At 48.5% G+C, this 7,309-nt stretch overlaps 1 long non-coding RNA gene across 1 annotated transcript; it reads left to right on the forward strand.

Moving 5' to 3' along the window:
- Positions 1-67: 67 nt before the first annotated feature.
- Positions 68-877, forward strand: LOC144246795 (uncharacterized). Its single transcript, XR_013340497.1, has 2 exons — positions 68-260; positions 704-877. It is a non-coding gene; the product is annotated as an uncharacterized LOC144246795 (long non-coding RNA).
- Positions 878-7,309: the final 6,432 nt, after the last annotated feature.

The following is a 7,309-nucleotide window of genomic DNA, read 5'->3' on the forward strand; positions in this document are numbered from 1 at the left end:
GCACGGGGCCGGGGCTCTCGGCGGATCCCCCGCGCCGCTCGGACCCCGCCCCGGCGCTGCCGGACCTGCGGCTCCGCCGGCATCGCGCTGCGAGCGGCCCCCGCTCTGTGCCGTGCCGGCCGTGCCGCGTCCCCGCCGCCTCTGCCGCTCCCTCTTTCTGCCCCTGGCCCGCGACAGCGAGGCGGGGCGGGAGCTTCGAGCCTTCTGGGGGCTGCCCCCCCTTCCTTGTTGCGGCGGAGTCCCTTTCTGGGGGGATGGAGGTGTGGGAAGGGCTGGAAGGGAGTGCTGGGCTGCTGTTCGGGGCAGTTGGACTCGTCCTGTGCTTTCTTCGGGGGTCAGGGTTAGGGGCTGAAGCCTCGGGGCTCTGATGTCATTTGGGGCACCCCAAGGTCCCCAGGAGAGGGACGCACACTGCGGTGGAGGAGCGGGTGGGTGGCGAATGAGGGGGGCGGGTCACGCTGGGTGCCGTCCCGCAGAGGGACCCAAAGCTGCCCCAAAATTCCCTGGGAGGGGTGTGTGTAGAATACTAAAACCTGGCAAGTGTTTCGTTTTCACAGCTATTGGTAAAGAATAGGAAGCTATGGCTAAACTCATTTGGAAAGAAGCCCTCTCTCGATCCACTCATTTGTATGCAGGAATGTAGGAAACTCCGACTGGGGATGAGCAGTAGTTCTGAAAATCATGCCCTATCGTTTTTCTCTAGGAACGAACCAAGCGAGTGCCCTGAAACCAGCGGAGCAGCTGCAGGGGCTGAAGGGAACAGAAAGGGCTCCCGGCACCTTTTGCCTCCGTTCTCTGCCATTCCCCCAAACGTGTCGCAGTCCCGGAAGAGGCGTTTGTCATGCAGCCTGCCAAAATAAAGACCTGTAAAATCCTAGCTCTGCCTTTTGTTTAACGTGTTTTTACTTCCTATTTATGTCATCACAGAAAGCAAGGAAAGAATAAATGTGTCTGGTTCCCACTATTGCTCCGTGCAGGCATTTTTAAAGGCTGCTGTACTTCTGTCCTCTTTTTCCACTCCAAGCTTGACTTTTCCCCTCCTTTTTCGAGGTCTGCAGCTTTGGGTGTCCCAGGCAGGGCTGGGTTCCTCGGCAGGGGTCTTAGGAGTTGGTGCTGATTCTGCTTTTTGCGAAGGTGTAGCAAAGTGTGCCAGCAAAAGGACTGTTTTCTCCAGGGGAAAGCTTTCTTTCAATCACCATCAGTGCATGTATGTGTTTTAATTGTTTAACCAGGTGGATTAAGAAAAGCCGACAGCCGTAGCAGATTTCTGTTGAATCTGTATCTGTGAGAAGTGGGCTGTGTGTTGGAGACGGAGAGACGCTGTTGGAGAGTGGAAACAGCGGCAGGTGTGAGCTGTTAGGATGATGAGGGCTCAGAGCAGGCCCCAGGTGTGAGCTGTGAGGATGATGAGGGCTCAGAGCAGCCCCAGGTGTGAGCTGTGAGGATGATGAGGAGGGGGCGGCTCCTCCGGCGGCTGATTTAGGGGGTTTTCCTCCCATCGGTTTTGCATGAAGCTGCTGGAGAAGAGGAGTTTATGGGGGGTTCCCGGGGCTGTCTCCTGGAAGGACGGTGAGCGCTTCGGACAGGGTCCGGGGGATCACCTGGATACGTGGAGCATTGCTCAAAGGAGGAGCCGAGGGACAAACCTTTGTGCCGAGAAGCAGCAGCCGAGCAGGTGAGCCGGTGCGCCTTTTTAGCCGGGACTTTTCTCCTTTCCCTTGAAATTTCGTCATCCTGAGGTTGAATTGGAGGGGGCAGTCCTGTGGTCCCGCCTTTTAAGGGGTTGGGATTGAGGTAAGAAGCCCCTTTTTGCCATCATTTGAGGCAAGCCGCTTCTTTCCTGCTCTTCTAGGGGACGCAGTTGAAGGGGATCCCACATTTCTTTTCCCTTGTTGGGGTGAGGTGAGCGCCGGAGCGTGGCGTCAGTGTCGGGGCTTCAGAGGAAGGGAGCTGCAGCCGTGGCAGCGCTGGCAGGGCGGGGATCGGGCTGTGCCTCTGCATTCGGGGCGCTTCTTCTACCCCCCGGCCCGGCAGCGAAGGGTCCGGCGCGGAGCCCTGCCGGCAGTGCCGGGGCTGGCCGGGGCGGAAGGGGAGCTGGGCGCGGCTGGGCTGCCGCGGGCCCGCCGGAGCCGCGCCGGTGCGAGCCGTGCGGAGCCGAGCGGAGCTTTGGCCGGGCCGGCGGGCGGGGGAGGCGGCGCGGGCGCCGCGCCGGTGCCGGCCGGTGCCGCCGCTCCGTCCGCTCCGGGCGCGGGGCTCGGGCGCCGCCGGGGCCCCCCGGGCCCGGTGGCGGCCCCGCCGGGCCGGGGGCAGCAGGCGGGGGTCTCCCGGCATGGCGCCGCCCCTGCCTGCCGGAGGAACCGCTTTCCTGCCGGAGCCGCGCTGCGCCCGGGGCCGGGAGCGCGGCTTCGCATCTTCCAGCCTCCCTCGCTGCGCTGGTTTTGAGGCGCTCCTGAGGAGTTTATTGGGTCGTTTTCTTTTGTTCGTCTTTGGTGTATGAGAAAGGTCACGGTGTACTTGTTGGTTGTTACGGTTCTTGGTTCAGGTGCTGTGATAAGGGTTTTTTTGGATTGAGTTTGTTGTTGGATTTTTTTTTTTTTTTGTGCGATATGTTGGATTTTTTTTTGGTTGGTTTTATAATATAAAAATATAATTGCTGTTATCTTCTTAAAGGATATGTTTTTTTAAGGCTTACAATGGTTTTTATGGGTCGTAGCATGAAGTACAGGGTTGGTTTTTAATTAGGTTGTGGTGGCTTTTTTTAGCGCGAGTATGTAGTGTTAGTTTTGGTGGGTTTGAGGTAGTGTCCTGTAGTTAATTAGTGAGTTTTTTTTAATATTGAGAATTGCATTTTTGTTAATTCTCTTACCAAGGTTTTATTCATTTGGTTTGTTTAATTGTCGTGGATGTTTTATTGTTACCGGTAATTTGGGAGATATCGTTTATGGTTACATTTATGTTTAGGTGACGTGTTTATTTCTAGGTGGTATTTGTATTTTGGTGGATTGAGGCATTATGGGTTTATTGAGCTAGGAATAATTTTTTTTGTTGTTAATTTCAGTTTATTTATTTGAGTTTTTGCTTTAGTTTGATGTAGTTGTTGGTTGCTTTTTATTAGTGTTTTTTTAGGAACTTGTGTATTTATACGGTGGATTTTTTTAGGTAGTTTTTTATTTGGGTGTTTTTTATTGTCTAGTGGTTTAGATTTTTTAATATCGTTTATTACTTTGGTTTTTAAAGCTAACTTAGCAGAGTACTGGTTACTCTTTGAGTTAGTGTAGAGATATGGTTTTCATTTTTAGCAGCTTTCAGGGTCTGTTGTATGGTTTGAAGTTTAGTAAGTTGGTTGGACTTCTTTTTCTAGTGGGTTTTGTGATTTGTTTTCTGGGGTTCTATAAGGCTATTTTTTATTTTTGTTTCATTTTTGTGATGTGCCTCACTAACAACTGTTAGAGAAAAGCGTGTCGTGTGGGGTTTTTTTTGCTGGTAGTTGGTTCTATGGTGGTGTATTTTTAGTTTCTGTTGTTTGTTTTTGGGTTTCTTTTGTTAGAGATTAAAGTTTTTATTTTGGGGTTAATTTGTAATTATTTTTAAGGTTTTAGAACGATTGAGATTTTTTATATGGATGCCCTGTATGATAACAGTTAATTTCTTATAGGTTGGGGTTTTTTTGTTAACTCGTGGAGCCATTCTGACTTTTTTTGATGAGATTGGTGGGAATTTGATGTTTCTTTTGCTATTTTATTTTTAGTAAGCTTTTCAGTAGGCTTTTTGATTTTGCTTTTTTTATTTTTTGTGGTGTAATAATCTTTTAGAAGAATTTGGATGATTTTAAAAAATATTTTTGTTATACTTTTCATCTAATGTTGTTGGATTATTACAGTTGTTTTGGAGTTTTATTTTTTTTAAGTTTCATTTGGATGAATTTATGCTAGATGGTAGGATTGTGTTTTTATTTTTGGAGTAGTTGGTTGTAGGTGTATTGTATGTTTTTCAAATGAAGGTAAATCGAGGTTTGTATTCAGTTGTTAGAGGAATGGAGAAAAATATTGGTAATGTTAACAGTGGTGTGTTATTTTGTGGTTTTTGATTTTAGTTTGTATTGGAGTTTTGATAAGTCTAGTACAGTAGTGTTTAATGGTGGAGTTATTTAAGGTATGATAGTTTATAGTTAATTCTTATTGGTTTTAGATTTGTGTGTAGGTTAGAGGAGGTTGTTGAAGGGTGAGTGGGTTTTTTAGATGAGTTTTAGTGTTTCAGTTTATAGAGCATTTTTTGGATGGGAGTTATGGTATTTTGAGTTGTTTGGTGTTGCTGGTGATGTATTGTTGAGGTGGTAAGGAGGATTTGTTGGGTTTTTTAAAAGAAGGTTTATTGTAGGTAGTTTTAGATAGTTGTGGTGGGTTGCTTAATTGTTTTATGTTTCTTGGCTTTTTAGTAGTTATTTGAAATATGTTAGAGTTTTTTGGGTTTATTGAAATACTTGATTTTGAGGAAGTTCCTGTTTAGAATGTATGATTTTTTTTTTTTTTGGCTTAAAAGAAAAATTTTATATTTTATTTTTAGTGAGGTTTATTTTTTTTTCCTTTTCTTACTGCTATATTTTGTGATATTTGTGTTAGGTTAGTAATAGGAATAGCTTTACTTTTATACATTGAAATGAGGGTAGTGTGTACTGGTGTTCATAAAAGTTTAATATTTTTATGGTTCTGATGTGTTAGGTTAATGAATTTATAACGTTTACAAGACTTTTATTTTGGTTTTATTTCGATACAGGCAGGGTTTTCTTAGTTTTAAGGATTTGTTTGGCATAGATTAAGAGGTCTTATTGAGGGGATAGGACAGGGTGTCTCTGTTAATCTATTTGGATATTGGGTAAACAAAATTAATATTTTGGTAGATTTTTTTTATTTTGTTAGTTTGTTTATTTATGAATTTGTGTGCCTGCAGCTGTAGTGTCTCTGCTGCAACTCTCAGTATCCATTCATGTTTGTGTGCGTTAGGCAGTCCACTCGTGTACCAGCGAGATCCCCCTGCAAGCGGCCGCAGAGCCACTCCTTCACTCTCGTGGGAATTCGGGGAGCGGCACACAGCTCTGAGAGGAAGCCTTGATCTTTGTCACTTGAAGGTGGCACCAGGGAGCCTCAGGAGCGGCCGAGGAGTTGCTGTAAGTCGGGGAACTACTAGTGAGGGGGACCAGGGTCCACTCAAGTTTTGGGAACGCCACCACCTCGCCTGCTCTTCAGGCAGGCAGACCCTGCCAGGAGGGCGTGGGCGAAGCGTGCGGCCTGAGGAGCCTGGCGTTCTCAGGAGAATAATGGTGAGCAGCAGAATTGCTGAGTTGTGGCTGCTGTGCGGCTGAGATCGTGCAGTGATGTTTGGTGTTCTCGATTGTAGCTGAGCATGGGACCACAGCCCGGTGACCATAGGACATTCCCCACAGGCGAGGCTGCCTCCATTGCCACGCGACGTGGATTCTCATGCCCAGATGCCTGAGAGATAAGTGGAGGGCTAAGACCCACAGAGGGGGTGAAAGCGGGGTGCTGGGAGGGCCTTTTGAATCAGCTTTGGGAGCGGGGATGTGCAAGAACCGTCTCCTTAGGCCACCTAAAGGAAAAGTGTCTGTTTTGATCACAGTGCTGAGGTGCTCAGGGCAGAGCAGTTCCGGTGTGTGTCCTGTCACTTGTCTCTGGTGCACTCTGTGTTCTTTGGGTCTCTCAGTCCTTTCTTCTCCTCAAAAGCTTTCTCTCCCTGTCCTGTGTCATGGGTGGCTGCAGGTATTTGTCCCGCAGCTGCTCTGCCCTGCTGCTTAGCCTGTAATAGGCACAAGTCCTGGGGACTTGAAATTTGTAATGCAGGGTGTAGTTGTGCTCTAGATTGTATGGGGAGATAGACATAACATGTTTGGTGATGCTAGGTTCTCCTGCAGCCGTTTGACACCAGTCCTAACTTCCTTTCAGATGCTGACAGTTCAAATCTGTGGCAGATGGCCCCAATCCTGGGTGAGAGTTTTCCCATGAGCAGGTCAGTCATTGTTTGCATTTGCAGGGGCAGCCTAAATGGTGACCGTGTTACAGCAGTGTTCTTTGCCTTTATTTTTAGGAGGTCCAGGCAGATAGCAGCAGTCAAGGCCAAGTGTGCCAGGTGAGCAGTGGACCAAAGCAGTTGTTCTTGCTCAGCTTTTAGTTTTTGGTGGAACTCTAAGCATCCATTGTTGTTTGTGTGCTTTAGGGAATCCCCTTGGAGTACTCATACCTCTGTCTCCAACTGGCTGATGGACCAGGTTTCATGCACGTGTGATCTTGCCGGAAGAATTACAGGACCCTGTGACAGAGCCTTCCAATTTTGCATTTCAAGGTCCCCTCCTGGTAACCCACAGGAATGGCCGAGGAGTTGTGGTGAGGCAGGGAAGAGGATCGAGGGTACACTCAAGTTGGAGCAATGCCATGTCACCTTGTCTGCCCTTAACCTAGGTGTACCTTGAGATGACGGTGTCAGAATCCAAGCGCGCCTGAGGTGTGTGGCCCGAGACTTCTTGGGAGATGGCGAGTAGTAGAATTGTCAGGTTCTGCAGCATGTGCTGTTAAGGTAGTGCACTGATGTTTGGTTTTCTTTCTCTTGGCAGAGCAAGAGATAACAGCGTGGTGACAACTGGAACTTCCCAGACAGGCAGGAGGCCTCGTTCTGCACCTGATGGGGATTTGCATCCCCAGATATGCGCAAGATAAGTGGAGGGCTACAACGCACAGAGGGAATGGAAGAGAGGTGCTGGGTTGGGACTCCCCAGGGGGTGTTTTTGAGTCAGTTTTGGAGATGGGGATGTCCAAGGAGTGTCCCCTTAGGCCACCTAAAGGAAAAGTGTCTGTTTTGATCTCAGTGCTGAGGTGCTCAGGGCAGAGCAGTTCCGGTGTGTGTCCTGTCACTTGTCTCTGGTGCACTCTGTGTTCTTTGGGTCTCTTGGTCCTTTCTTCTCCTCAAAAGCTCTCTCTCCCTGTCCTGGCCCCTGGTTTGTCAGGTCCTGTCTTGTGTCATGGGTGTCTGCACATATTTGTCCCAGAGCTGCTCTGCCCTGCTGCATAGCCTGTAATAGCACAAGTCCTGGGGACTTGAAATTTGTAATGCAGGGTGTAGTTGGGCTCTAGATTGTATGGGGAGATAGACATAACATGTTTGGTGATGCTAAGTTGTCCTCCCTCCACCAGCCCCTGAGGGACTCCCCCTTCCCCCCCAGATCTTAATTGGGAAATCCCCCTGACCCCTGGGACCCTTCAAAACTCTCTGGGACCCCCCAGAAAGATCCCCCAGGGACCTA

This window comes from Lonchura striata, chromosome 10 (assembly GCF_046129695.1).
Source record: "Lonchura striata isolate bLonStr1 chromosome 10, bLonStr1.mat, whole genome shotgun sequence".
Classification (NCBI taxonomy): domain Eukaryota; kingdom Metazoa; phylum Chordata; class Aves; order Passeriformes; family Estrildidae; genus Lonchura; species Lonchura striata.